The sequence below is a fragment of the Euphorbia lathyris genome, chromosome 4, assembly GCF_963576675.1.
Source record: "Euphorbia lathyris chromosome 4, ddEupLath1.1, whole genome shotgun sequence".
NCBI lineage: Eukaryota > Viridiplantae > Streptophyta > Magnoliopsida > Malpighiales > Euphorbiaceae > Euphorbia > Euphorbia lathyris.
This window is the reverse complement of record NC_088913.1, coordinates 47,402,848-47,416,410: the sequence shown is the minus strand read 5'-3', so window position 1 is coordinate 47,416,410 and position 13,563 is coordinate 47,402,848.

Below are 13,563 nucleotides of genomic sequence, written 5' to 3'. Positions count from 1 at the left end.
AAAACTACGTCGTTTTGAGTATAGAAATCAATAAAAATCACTAAATGCTGCTAGTGGGGTGCGGCATACCGTTCGACCCATGGTGGGAACGGAACACGTTTCCACGCTTGCTTGTGATGAGGTAATATTTGATCTTTGGGACAAGTGTGTTGGTCCATCCGCTTAGGTGAGGACACTTCCTTATGGTGAGAACACTCAAAACTACGTCGTTTTGAGTATAGAAATCAATAAAAATCAATAAAAACCACTAAATGCTGCTAGTGGGGGTCAAACTTGGCATTTCTCATCTACACTCCACCCTACTTACCACTGAGACAATTGCTTCTCTTATGCATTATATCACGCGCTGCTTAATATACCATTGTGCTAGTAGCTTCTATTGTTTAATATTTGACGCATTCACTTATTAATATCGATTAAATATGCATAATTGCCTCAAAAAAATATGCATAATAATGAATTATTAATAGAAAAAAAAGAAATGTGCATAATAATGAATTATTAATAGAAAAAAAAGAAATGTGCATAATAATGAATTATTAATAGAAAAGAAATCCAAGAACATGCTCCAATTTCTTATTTATTTAATTCTTTTATATTTTTATAATTTATGTTATATAAGAAAATATAGTTTTTAAAACATATGTTAGAACATATATTTTAACTTTTAAAACACGAACTATGAAGTTTAGAACGTACGACATATTTTTTAGAACATACGTTATGTTTTTTAGAACATGTGTTATGTTTTTTCGAACATGAGTTATAAATTATATTATAGAACAAATGAAAAAACGATCCAGATATCTACTGATTTTTTTAGAATATTATACTTAATTTTTGGAACACAAACTATATATTTTTTAAAACATACGTTAGAACATATATTTTAACTTTTAAAACACGAACTATGAAGTTTAGAACGCACGACATATTTTTTTAGAACATACGTTATATTTTTAGAACATGTGTTATGCTTTTTCGAACATGAGTTACAAATTATATTATAGAATAAATGAAAAAACGATCCAGATATCTACTGATTTTTAAAAAAAATTATACTTAATTTTTGGAACACAAACTATAAACTTTAAAACATACGTTATGTTATTTAGAATGTGAGTTTTTTTTTGAACCAAAAACAAATGGTCCATATATTTACTATTTTTTTTAAACATTATCTTAATTTTTAGAACACAAATTATAAAGTTTAGAACATATGTAACAATATTTAGAACATCGTCCTTAACATTTTAAAACATAAATTACAAAAATATAGAGGAATTAAATAAATAAGAAATTAGAGCATGTTCTTGGATTTTTTTTCTATTAATAATTCATTATTATGCACATTTATTTTTTTCTATTAATAATTCATTATTATGCACATTTAATCGATATTAATAAGTGCATGCATCAAATATTAAACAATAGAAGCTAAAAGGGCACTGGTATGTTAAGCAGCGCGCGACATAATATACAAGAAAAGTAATTGGCTCAGTGGTAAACAATGTGGAGTGTAATTGAAGAGCCCATAATTCGAACCCCTCCTGTAGCAGAGTTTTTTTTAAAATTTTTCTACTCAAAACGACGTAGTTTTGAGTGTTCTCACCATAAGGAAGTGTCCTCACCTAAAAAAGGGTTCTCACAAAAGCCCTCTCATATATATATATATATATATATATTATGTGTACATTTAACTTCAAGCAAAGACTTGTTGGATTTACAGACTTTTCATTCACATTTCTCTTGAATTACATGTCTGTCAAGTGCATCCAGTCCTCCTTTTTTCTGTCTTCATCATATGTCTCATAGATATTTGATGAGACAATGTCAGCTTATGCATTTGTTTCGGGAACAATTTTAACAATTGGTTGTGTTTCAAAGACAAATGTGTCTCCAATATCGTCATAATCAACGTTATAAGTATTCCATATATTTGAGTGTGTCACTCCATCAAAAAATGGATCACAATTTGATTGATCTGACACATGGTTTGTACGTATATTGTCTTACAAAGGGTTACTCGTCTTAACATTCTATTCATTACAACATGGCGGTATTTTTGCGTCTATTATTTGCAGTATCAGTTCAACAAATAGTGGGATCACATAGGTCAGATTCTTTCGGCAATACTCTAGGAAGCATCGTACATCATTGCGATCAATAATAGACACTACTTTGCTAAGATCTTTGTTTGGGCTATCTTTTGCTTGCATGGACATACATAGGTCAAATGAGGTTGAATCAACGCCTACATAAGTGTAAATTCTCCTTTTCCAACTTAATTTTTGTTGAAACCTGGAGCAACTTTGATTCACCACCCACATATGTCATGGAATTTGCAATTTTTTTCCAGTGGACATTCCACAAGATCAAACAAATAACAAACTCTATGGACATACTTCTACTGAAAGAAGCAAAATTCATTGTCAAATTCTTACAAGAATCACATCATATTAAACAAAGACATATAATAGGTAGTTCGCAATTGTGAAATTGAGTGCTTTAAATGAGTGAAATTGAGTGCAATTTTACTGAAACTCCACTCAATCTTCGCATTTTGACAGAGACAGTTCGCATTTGAGGTAATGTGAATCGAAATTTTACATATTCGGTCACAATTTATATAAGTTGAGAAATAAGCTTCACATTTTGGCACATTGAGTTTGCATTTTGTCAATTGTGAAGCACTAATTCCTAGAGTTACTTCGCAATTGTGTCACAAATTATATAAAATGCAAATGATAAAAGTTAGCTCGTAATTAGGCAAGGTGGTTCGCATTGTCAATATGCAAAGTGAAGAAAACCAGGTTAAATTACTTCGCAATTCACGAATTGCGTAGGAAAATCATAAATTGTGAGCCTCAATTGCGTATAACTAACTTAGAATTAACTTCAAACTACTTTAACTAACTTAGAATCAACAAATACTTACATGATGTTGGAAATCAACAAGAAGTTTGGATTGATTCTTGAAAGTGATGTTGGAGATGAAGCTGAATGAAAAGAAATAAGAAAATAAAAAGATGAAGCTTGGATTGTGAATTTGCATTGTGTTTAGTGTTCTAAAAGCCGGCCTAGGTGTTTGAGTCGATTTACCGATTTTTGACCGCCTAGGCGATCCTAGGAGGCTCCATGCCGACCTAGGCGACTCTGAGGAGGATCCAGGTGGTCCTTTTTAAAAATGGGCCATTTAATTTTATATCAATTTTTTTTAATTTTAAATAAATTATTAAATAACTAAAAACTAAAGGAAAATACCTAAAACTATCAAATGTTATTTTTAAGGATATTAATGTTATTTTTTTGGCACACTTTATTATTGTTATACTCTGTTTTCGAAGCTTCTTTCGAGTCCTTCCTTGGCATACCTACAAGATATAACAGACACTCAGAGAGCGAGCAAACCCACTCTGATGCCTAAGTAAGCAAGGGTTGGAAGGGTTGAAGGTGATGAATTGATTGTGAGATAGTGATGTTAATGTACCTTAAGGGTTTTGCTATCTCGGTCTATTTATAATGTTCCAATTCCTTCTTCTCATAGGAATTCTTCCTTTATTAGGAGAAGTATTCCTTCAGGAGGAGTCTTCTTCTAAGGGACATCTTCAGGATGGTCTCTACCTATCAGACAGAGGGGTTTTCCTTTATTGAAAACGGTTCCTGGAAGTCTATTTGATCCGAAGGCTCTCAACGCTCCACGTGTTAGTGTTTATTTCCTTCGATATCATATTCCCCTTTTCTTTTCTAAATTCTTTAAGGTTCACTCTAAAAGGATAGTATTTTTTGTTTGATATATTTGCTTCGGTAGTTTCCCCTTCAGTCTTTTAGCGCGCGTGTAATCCTTTTTCTGTCTGTGCATGGAGTGAAAGGTTTCTTGGAATTTGTAGCGTTGTCTTGCACATATATCCAGGTGGCCTAGTATTATTTCTCTCCCTTTTGGTGATTGGTGGGAAGAATGGGATAACAACTGTTTTACCATTTATGAGCATTTAATGTCTCTACGAAACATCTTCCTACCGTTTTCTTTTTCATCCTATAAAAGCTCTTGAGTTTCTCTTGTTCATTTCTTCTTGCTTTGTGTTTACCAAAATTCCCAGATTTCTCTGCATTTGCATCTTCCAACCAGTTCATCTTTTCAAATAAGTTCATTTTCATCCCCTTTTTTCTACTATTTCCTTTCTGTTTATTTGTCATAGGTTAGGAGAAACCTAGTGTTGAGGAGGCTTCCAACCCAGATTTCAAGAAACCTATAATCCACAAGCCTAAAAACTATAAACAACCTTCAACTCTAGATGAAGTTTCTCTCGCAGAGCTGATTTCACAATATCTCGAGTTCGAGCCTGCTATGCCCACCCCAGAGCAAATGATAACTAAGGCTCTAGAAGGCCATTTGGGGTTTTACCATTTTTTTTTCTGGAAAATGGTGTTAGACTCCCCTTTTTGTCAGGTATCATAAATGTGCTAAATGAGTTTAGCATTTGTCTAGCACAAATGCCTCCAAATGGATGGATGGACCTTCTTGGCTCAATAAGGTGTGTGAAGATTTGGTGATCGAGTTAACAGGATCTCTTTTTCGCCATATATGAACCCCTTCCATGAGATTGGGGGCTGATGATTCTCTTCGGATTTCAAAATTACCTTCAAACCAGAAATTTTTCATGAAGAATAGGTCTTCCAGCAACAAAGACTTAAAACCCCACTGGTTTTGGCCCTTAAAAATGAAGGTGGGAAGTTTGTGAGGGGGGGGGGGGGTTATGTATCATAATGGGTTCCCCTTTCGGACATCATGGAATGATGATCCTGTAAACAAGGCGAAATGGCCTCTATTGAAGTCTCTGACGAAGGATGAGAAGATTATATGTGACTTTTTAGTGGAGCTAGAGTTGTCCTATACAAAAGAGACTTTATTGGGCCATATCAACCAAAACGTCCCATTTTTCCTTCGATCCCCCGAAGGGGATGTACATTTCGAAGGATCATCTGAATACAAAGCTTTATTGAAAGGTTATATCCGATGTTTTTACCCTACTTTTTTATTTATCCCTTCTTGTATTTTCGGGCTCTTACGTTCCTTCTATTCACAAAAAAATGTTAGATCACTAAGCTTCCAAATGGATTGCTGCTGAAGAGAAGCGGAAGGCTACAGCTCTTAGGAGAGGAGGGAACGTGTCTGCTTCTTCCTCCCTTTTAGAGGGATTAACATCTTGCTCTTCTCCTAGTGTTGGCTCCACCAGTCTAGTATCCAGTTCATTAGGGGTGTCTTCTCAAGGAGTTGAAGATCCTGCTACTGGTATTTTTTTTTCCTAATTGTGCTTTCCTCCTAATCGTCTTCCTATGATAACCCGAGATCTTTCTCAATAGGCTAGAGTGCTTTCTGAGAGGACTTTATTTGCCTAGGCCACTAATGGGGTCATGATTGATCTAAATAACAACTAGCATGCCTTGGTTAGTTTTAACGACTTTGTTTATTTCATTTGTTTTCTTTGAAGGAAAATAGACAAGCCTAGGTGCAGCAGAATTATAAAATTTTATCTATTTTATCTATTTCCCTTTTCCAAGATCTGTTAATTGTTATTTCATACAAAGAGGGATAGAATGAAATACCTTTTCTAATGAACTATCTACAGTTGCAAACGAAGTGCCAACAACTCTTAATCCGTGTATCACGAACAATAATCAACACAGAAAAGAAAAGCTATTAGTAATCAACCAATGAATAGTAATCTAAATTGATTGTCTCTAAAGGAATTGACACGAGATCAAAGAGAGAGTAAGGAAGAGAGTAATTTAGTCGGGATGATTTCGGAACAATTCCTAGCCTCCAGTATTTGTGTTGTTGGCCGAAATTTACAAGGAGAGGGGTCTATTTATAGACTTCTCAAACCCTAAACCTAGTTGCATTAGATAATTAATTAATTAGAATCCTATTCAGAATAGAATTGCTAATTAGATAATTAAATAAATACTTATTATTATCTTAATGATATCTAAATATATTTAGATAATAATTCTAATCCAATTAGTTATTAATGTTAGGGATAATTCATTAGAGTTATAATCACATTAAAACCTCTAATTAATATTATCAGATAATCCTATAATATAATTCACAATTGTAATCTAATTATAATTATTAATTAAAATATTTATCCCTAATTATAATGCAAATTTCAGCCTATGTTATATGACCCACTAAATCACAATTTCTTCCTCTGGTTCCAAGTTCCATGTGCGACCACCAATTAGGTTCTTAATGCTACTGGTCGTATATATCCTTTGGAATTAATCCATCCTGATTAATTTCAACTTGTATATAACGGAATGACTTTGTGGGCTGTTACTGGCAGAACCTAAGACATTCCCCCAGTGCAAGTAAGAAGCCAGGTTGAATACTGACGTTTACCTTTCCGCATTAGGTGCAGTATAATTTGATCCTTCATCAACTATATCCTGTGAACAATTCTTATAACCATGGAACACGTCAAGGTTACATATAACGAAGAGTGTGTTTTTACTTGTCCAGGTTGAATTTACTCCGAAAGATAAGTTAAGTGAAATCTCCATTTCTACTCTTAACTCTATCACATTGCAAGGATTTCAGTCAATTCACCACAAGCGGCCATTTGGATATATCTCCCATTTATCAGGACTGGTGAATGCTCAATCTAACATTAACTATCCTACAATTACTTTATGTGATACCCAACCCTGCTCTCACACGCCCTAGGGCCTCCCCTGTAGTGGACCGTGCACGCACAGAATCAAAGCATCACACTCCATAATCCAGAATCAGTAATTAATGAATGTTTGAGTCTGAGGATTACTTATACCTACTAATACCAATGAGATGAACAATTGACACTCAGACAAATCTATCCATGCTGTTATCTCAAGTCGGATCCCAATCCTAATGAACTCATTCACCTGATCCATGTAACCGTCTAGATATCTCCATATCTAAAGCTTGTGAGATCAGCTCTCTGTCTCGATAGAAAACACTGTTACATGCAAGTCTCAACAGTAATATGCCAACCCCTATAACACATTACTTGACTTGGGTTGATTTTAAGTTTATTGGTATATTATAAAGTATAGTCTCACTTCATGCTTATATGAACACTTTATAACTACTTAAATAAACCTGGGATTACGTTTGTTACAAAAGATTAATGCCTTTTATATATAGTTTTAGTTATACCATATCTTATTAAAACAAATGATTTAAATAAGCAATTTATTCATTAATATTTATATCCTAAAACAATTGTCTATATGACATAAACCCAACATTCTCCCACTTGGACTAAAGCCAATTGTTTCTAAAAACATTCCCATAAGCGTTCGTATGACGATTATGAACCTCTTGGGTTAAGGCATTCTTTAAATGGATCTATAAGATTGTTCCTTGGTGGGCACTCTTTTAATTCTTACATCTACTCTTCTTGTTATCTCTCGGAAGAGATAGTAACGACTGAGGTAGTGTTTGGACGTATTATGAGACTGCGGGTCCTTTTAGCAAGAGCAATAGCTCTATTGTTAATCTCATTAACAATGTTAAGTACCATGCCTCGTTCATTTATGAACTTTCATTCCAAACTTCCTTTTAGCTGCTTCCGAAACTACTATATACTCTGATTTGATCTTTGGCTCGGCTACGGTTTCCTGCTCGGAACTATTCCAACTAACCGTACCTCTTTGAGAATGAACTTGTATTTTATGAGATCATCTTTATCTGTTTGATGACTTATATCTGAAAGTCTCCAACTTTCAATTTATCATCTCCATATACTCGGAACATGTCTATAGTTATTTTAAGTACTTAACAATGTTCTTGACAACAATCCAGTGACCATCACTCGGATTGACCTTTAAGCGACTTTGTCATGCTTAAAACATAAGTGATGTTAGGTCTAGTGCAAAATGCTTTGAGCACTTTGTCAACGTATTTAGACTGGGAGGGATCAAGCAATCTTCTCAATCTATCTCCGTAGATCTTAATCCTTAAGATATAAGCTGCTTCTCCTATTTCTATTATGGAGAATTTTATCCGATAACCAAAATTTTCACCGATTGCAGTATAACTACGTCGTTCGCATTAGTAGAATATCATCGACATATAATACTAAGTAAACGACCAAGATCCCACTAGTTTACATGTAAAGGCTCATATGAGCTCCCAATAGCTTACATGTATATGCTTACAAGAGCCTTCTCATAAGTCGTAGGTTCATCGTCTAACACGTGAACCTCTTCGTCGTCTCCCACTAGAAATCCAAATCTCTTTGGGATTTCATCGGCTCCCACTAGAAATCCAAATCTCTTTAGGATTTGATGAACTCGACCAGACCTATGAGTTAGTAGTGTCACTAGTATCTCATCTTATGAGACAGATTCGGGTTCCACCATCGCTTCCACTATTTCAGCCAGTCCTTCTTCTTGAACTTTTTCAAGTTCAATCACGCCTTTTTCTTGTGTTTCTAGAAGAATCTCTTTCTCTAGAAATACTGCATGTTTGGATACTATTACTTTTTTATCATCCGGATGATAGAAGTAATATCCTACTGTTTCTTTCGAACTTCCAATGAAGAAGTATTTATCAGATTTAGGGTCTAACTTAATCTGGTATTATGCATTTAACATATTCTGAACACCCCTAAATTATCATGGAAGAGAAACTGGGTTTCTTTTCCAATGAACAATTCAAATGGAATAGAACTGGTGGATTTTGTGGATACTCGGTTCAAGGTAAATAAGGCGGTTTTTATTAGAAAGATATTCTCCATGATGATCTGATCGAAGCACTATAATATTCTTTCTTGTTTGTTTTTCTTACTTCATTCTTGAAGCATTTTAAACTTTCTCAAAAGCTGCTGACTTATGCTTCATCAAAGTCTGTTTCTCAAACACGTCCTTCAAGTGCATAATCATGGAATATGCATCCATGTTCTTGTGTTGCTTTTGTAGCTCTAGTGCCATAGCTGCAAGTATGATGCATCATATACGTTCGTCATCTGATTGGTGCTTCCGGTAAACATCAATATTCTTGACAGGAGCATCATCAACAGGGACATTGGGCATCGGCGTATCTTAATACATACCCAATCTTTTCGAACTTCAAAACAATTTGGATGGTGGGTATCAGTGTATCTTAATACATACCCAACAATTTCGAAACTTCAAAAAAATTTGAGTTTGCCAAAATAGTCGGTGAATTTTGAACTATTCAATTTGTTATCGGTTAAAATATTATATAGATCCATTTTAGATATGATGATTCAGAGTATTTACTTTAACTTGAGAGTGAGATAGAATGACGAATGTTATTCATTTGCTTTAACATGTTACAATTTAAATGTGCAGGACTTTACTTGTTTTTAAATTGCTCCCACTATTTTGCCAAATTAATAACCCTCTATATTAATTCGAATAATTTCACAAACTCTTTAGTGAGCTAGAATCCTAACTCCTAAAATTTCACCTTGAGTTAGCTCAACAAGCTAGTTTTATTCATTAGGTAGATTCATGCAATCAATCACATCAACCATGTGATTCCTAGGTTATTGGGTTACTAACAACATTAGTAACGAATATATATTGCTATCAATCCCAACCATATTGTCCATTAGTTTAGAACAACATGAGTTTACTCATCCAATTATTCTAATCTAATTCAAGTCATTACCCCATATTCGTGAAAACAATTTTCAATAGTTGAGGTGTTACTCATAAGACCCAAGCTTGAGTTTTCTCAACAACCCTAAGTCCCTAGATACTGCCGGCTGAATTATAATATTAGGGAGGGGCAACCGATTTTCAATAACTTGCTTATTGACTTAAGTTTTGATTAGTGAGGAATTTTATTTTAAAGTCTCATAATCTAACCTAGTCTTGATTTGCATTAGCATACATCAGACACTCATACATTTTACATTGGCAATCATGGACATATTTCTAAGTTTATTCTGTTGAGCCAGAAACGGAATAAAAGGTCAACCCTATGAAAATACTAACTATTACATATTTCTTCTTCAAGTCCCCTGTCTTTTCCTTGGCGCCTTGAATTACAACAATATTCAATTTCTAGAAAACTTCAACTTAATTGAAGGGATTTGGATGAGAAGAGAAATACAATAGAGAGTAAGAGAGGCAGGACACACATGCCCTATTTCAAAAATACCAAAAGATTAAATAACAATTATAGAGGGGGTCTAAAATGTCCATAAGACCAAACATGCAAAGACTCAATTAAATAAATTTAATTGGTCATAAATTGTTTATATAATATTTTAGTTAATCAAATTAACCCTTAAATTAATTTTACTATCAATTTAGTCCTTTAATTAATTTTGTATCATTTATATTTTATTCTAATTAAAAGTATATCAAATATAAATTTAATTAGACACTCAAAATATAACTATACAAAATATTAATTATTTGTGTTCAATTATTTTACCAAAATTATTCAACATGTTTAATTCAACCGTATCACATACAAATAATTAAACATCAAATAACTTTGCAAAATCAATTCCAAAACACAACTTTTAAGACGATAGATTATTAAATTATTATGTTTAACTATTTTACCGAAACTGTTTAACGTGTTTAACTAGTATATCAAATATAATTATTAAGCATAAGTCAGTTTGCAAAATTTTAAAATTTTGTATCAATGAAATAGTTCGTCGAATTAACTGTATCAAAATATCTTTAATTAGACAACTTAATTCAATCTATACAAATTAAAATAGACAACGATTAAATCATGTGGATTAATTAATTTTATATATATTGATTTTAGTTTTCTCAAAGACCAAAGCTTTCAGAAAATTAAAACATAAAATAAATGTCGATGAAAACCGGGCTCGTCCCCGTTGTGGATCATATCTGTAACCTTAGGCAGCATTACTGCCAAAGGGTAGCAATTGCCGCCCAAAATTAAATAAGAGTTGGAGTCCAACTCTTTTAAAGGAGTTGGACCCAAATCTGTGTTCCAATTCGCACAGTAGCTTTTAGCTGATGTGCGAATTACAGTTATATTTTTTGAGTTTAAATTAAATTAAAACTCTTTTAACTTAATTCGTCTATATCAAATTAAAACTTTATCTGTTAATATATATATATATATATATATATATATTAATTTATAAAACTATTTTATATTTATATATATAATCTTTTCTAAATATATATCAATAATCAATCGATTCTAACAGTTTCGCTTAAATCGTTCACAAAGTCAAAATTTTCAAAGATTAATCTAATCAACTCTTTTAACGATTCAAATAGTTAAAACCCTTAATCCATACAACACGTACATCACATATACAAACCTTGTTTTAATCAACCGTTTAATTCTACAAACTCTTTGTTAATTAACCGAATCATAAAACATCTTAATCTCATCTTAACCATTTAATATTTTCAATCAAATTAAAACTAATTCCAGAATCATAATTTTAATTATCAAATAATTGAAATCTCCATTTATCTTTAGATTAATTAATTAAATCAAATTTATTAATTAACCTAACAATAAATCTATTCAATCTGATTGAAAAACCCTTTATCTTCATATAAGAAATAACATATTAACATAGGCTCTCATAGGCTTTGATACCAATGAAGGAAAATAGACAAGCCTAGGCACAGCGGAATTATAAAATTTTATCTATTTCCCTTTTCCAAGATATGTAATTGTTATTTCATACAAAGAGGGATAGAATGAAATACTTTTTCTAACGAACTATCTACAGTTGCAAACGAAGTGCCCACAACTCTTAATCCATGTATCACGAACAATAATCAACACAGATAAGAAAAGCTATTAGTAATCAACCAATGAATAGTAATCTAAATTGATTGCCTCTAAAGGAATCGACACAAGATCAAAGAGAGAGTAAGGAAGAGAGTAATTTAGCCGGGATGATTTCGGAACAATTCCTAGCCTCCAGTATTTGTGTTGTTGGCCGAAATTTATAGGGAGAGGGGTCTATTTATAGACTTCTCAAACTCCAACCCTTGTTGCATTAGATAATTAATTAATTAGAATCCTATTCGGAATAGAATTGCTAATTAGATAATTAAATAAATACTTATTATTATCTTAATGATATCTACATATATTTATATAATAACTCTAATCCAATTAGTTATTAATTTAAGTTAGGGATAATTAATTAGAGTTTTAATCACAGTAAAACCTATAATTAATATTATCAGATAATCCTATAATTTAATTCACAATTATAATCTAATTATAATTATTAATTAAAATATTTATCCCTAATTATAATGCAAATTTCGGCCCATGCTATATGGCCCACTAAATCACGATTTCGTCCTCTGGTTCCAAGTTCCATGTGCGACCCATTAGGTTCTTATTGCTACTGGCCGTATATATCCTTTGGAATTAATTCATCCTGATTAATTTCAACTTGTATATAACGGAATGACTTCGCGGGCTGTTACTGGCAGAACCTAAGACATTCCCCCAGTGCAAGTAAGAAGCTAGGTTGAATATTGACGTTTACCTTTTCGCATTAGGTGCAGTATAATTCGATCCTTCATCAACTATATCCTGTGAACAATTCTTATAACCATGGAACATGTCAAGGTTACATATAACGAAGAATGTGTTTTTACTTGTCCAGGTTAATTTACTCTGAAAGGTAAGTTAAGTGAAATCTCCATTTCTACTCTTAACTCTATCACATTGCAAGGATTTCTGTCAATTCACCACGAATGCTCAATCTGACATTAACTATCTTGCAATTACTTTATGTGATACCCAACCCTGCTCTCACAGACCCCAGGGCCTCCCCTGTAGTGGATCGTGCATGCACAGAATCAAAGCATCACACTCCATAATCAAGAATCACTAATTAATGAATGTTTGAGTCTGAGGATTACTTATACCTATTAATACCAATGAGATGAACAGTTGACACTCAAACAAATCTAACCATGTTGTTATCTCAAGTCGGGTCCCAATCCTAATGAACTCCATATCTAGATCCATGTAACTGTCTAGATATCTCCATATCTAAAGCTTGTGAGATCAGCTCTCTGTTTCGATAGAAAACACTATTACATGCAAGTCTTAACAGTAATATGTTAACCCCTGTAACACATTACTTGACTTGGGTTGATTTTAAGTTTATTGGTCTATTATAAAGTACAGTCTCACTTCAGGCTTGTATGAACACTTTATAACTACTTATATAAACCTGGGATTACGTTTGTTATAAAAGATTAATGCCTTTTATCTATAGTTTTAGTTATACTATATCTTATTAAAACAAATGATTTAAATAAACAATTTATTCATTAATATTTATATCCTAAAACAATTGTCTATAGGACATAAACCCCAATATTCTTGTGTGCTTTTATTATGATCAGTTAATCTTTATTTACAATCGCAATATGAGGTTTTTGCATGGCTGGAATCTGCCAATAGGAAGGCTGCTCAACTAGAGGGGCAACTCCGAACGACTGCTAACCCCAAGGCTGAAGAAGCTTTGAGGAAGGTTCGTGATGAGTTGTCCAAACGGG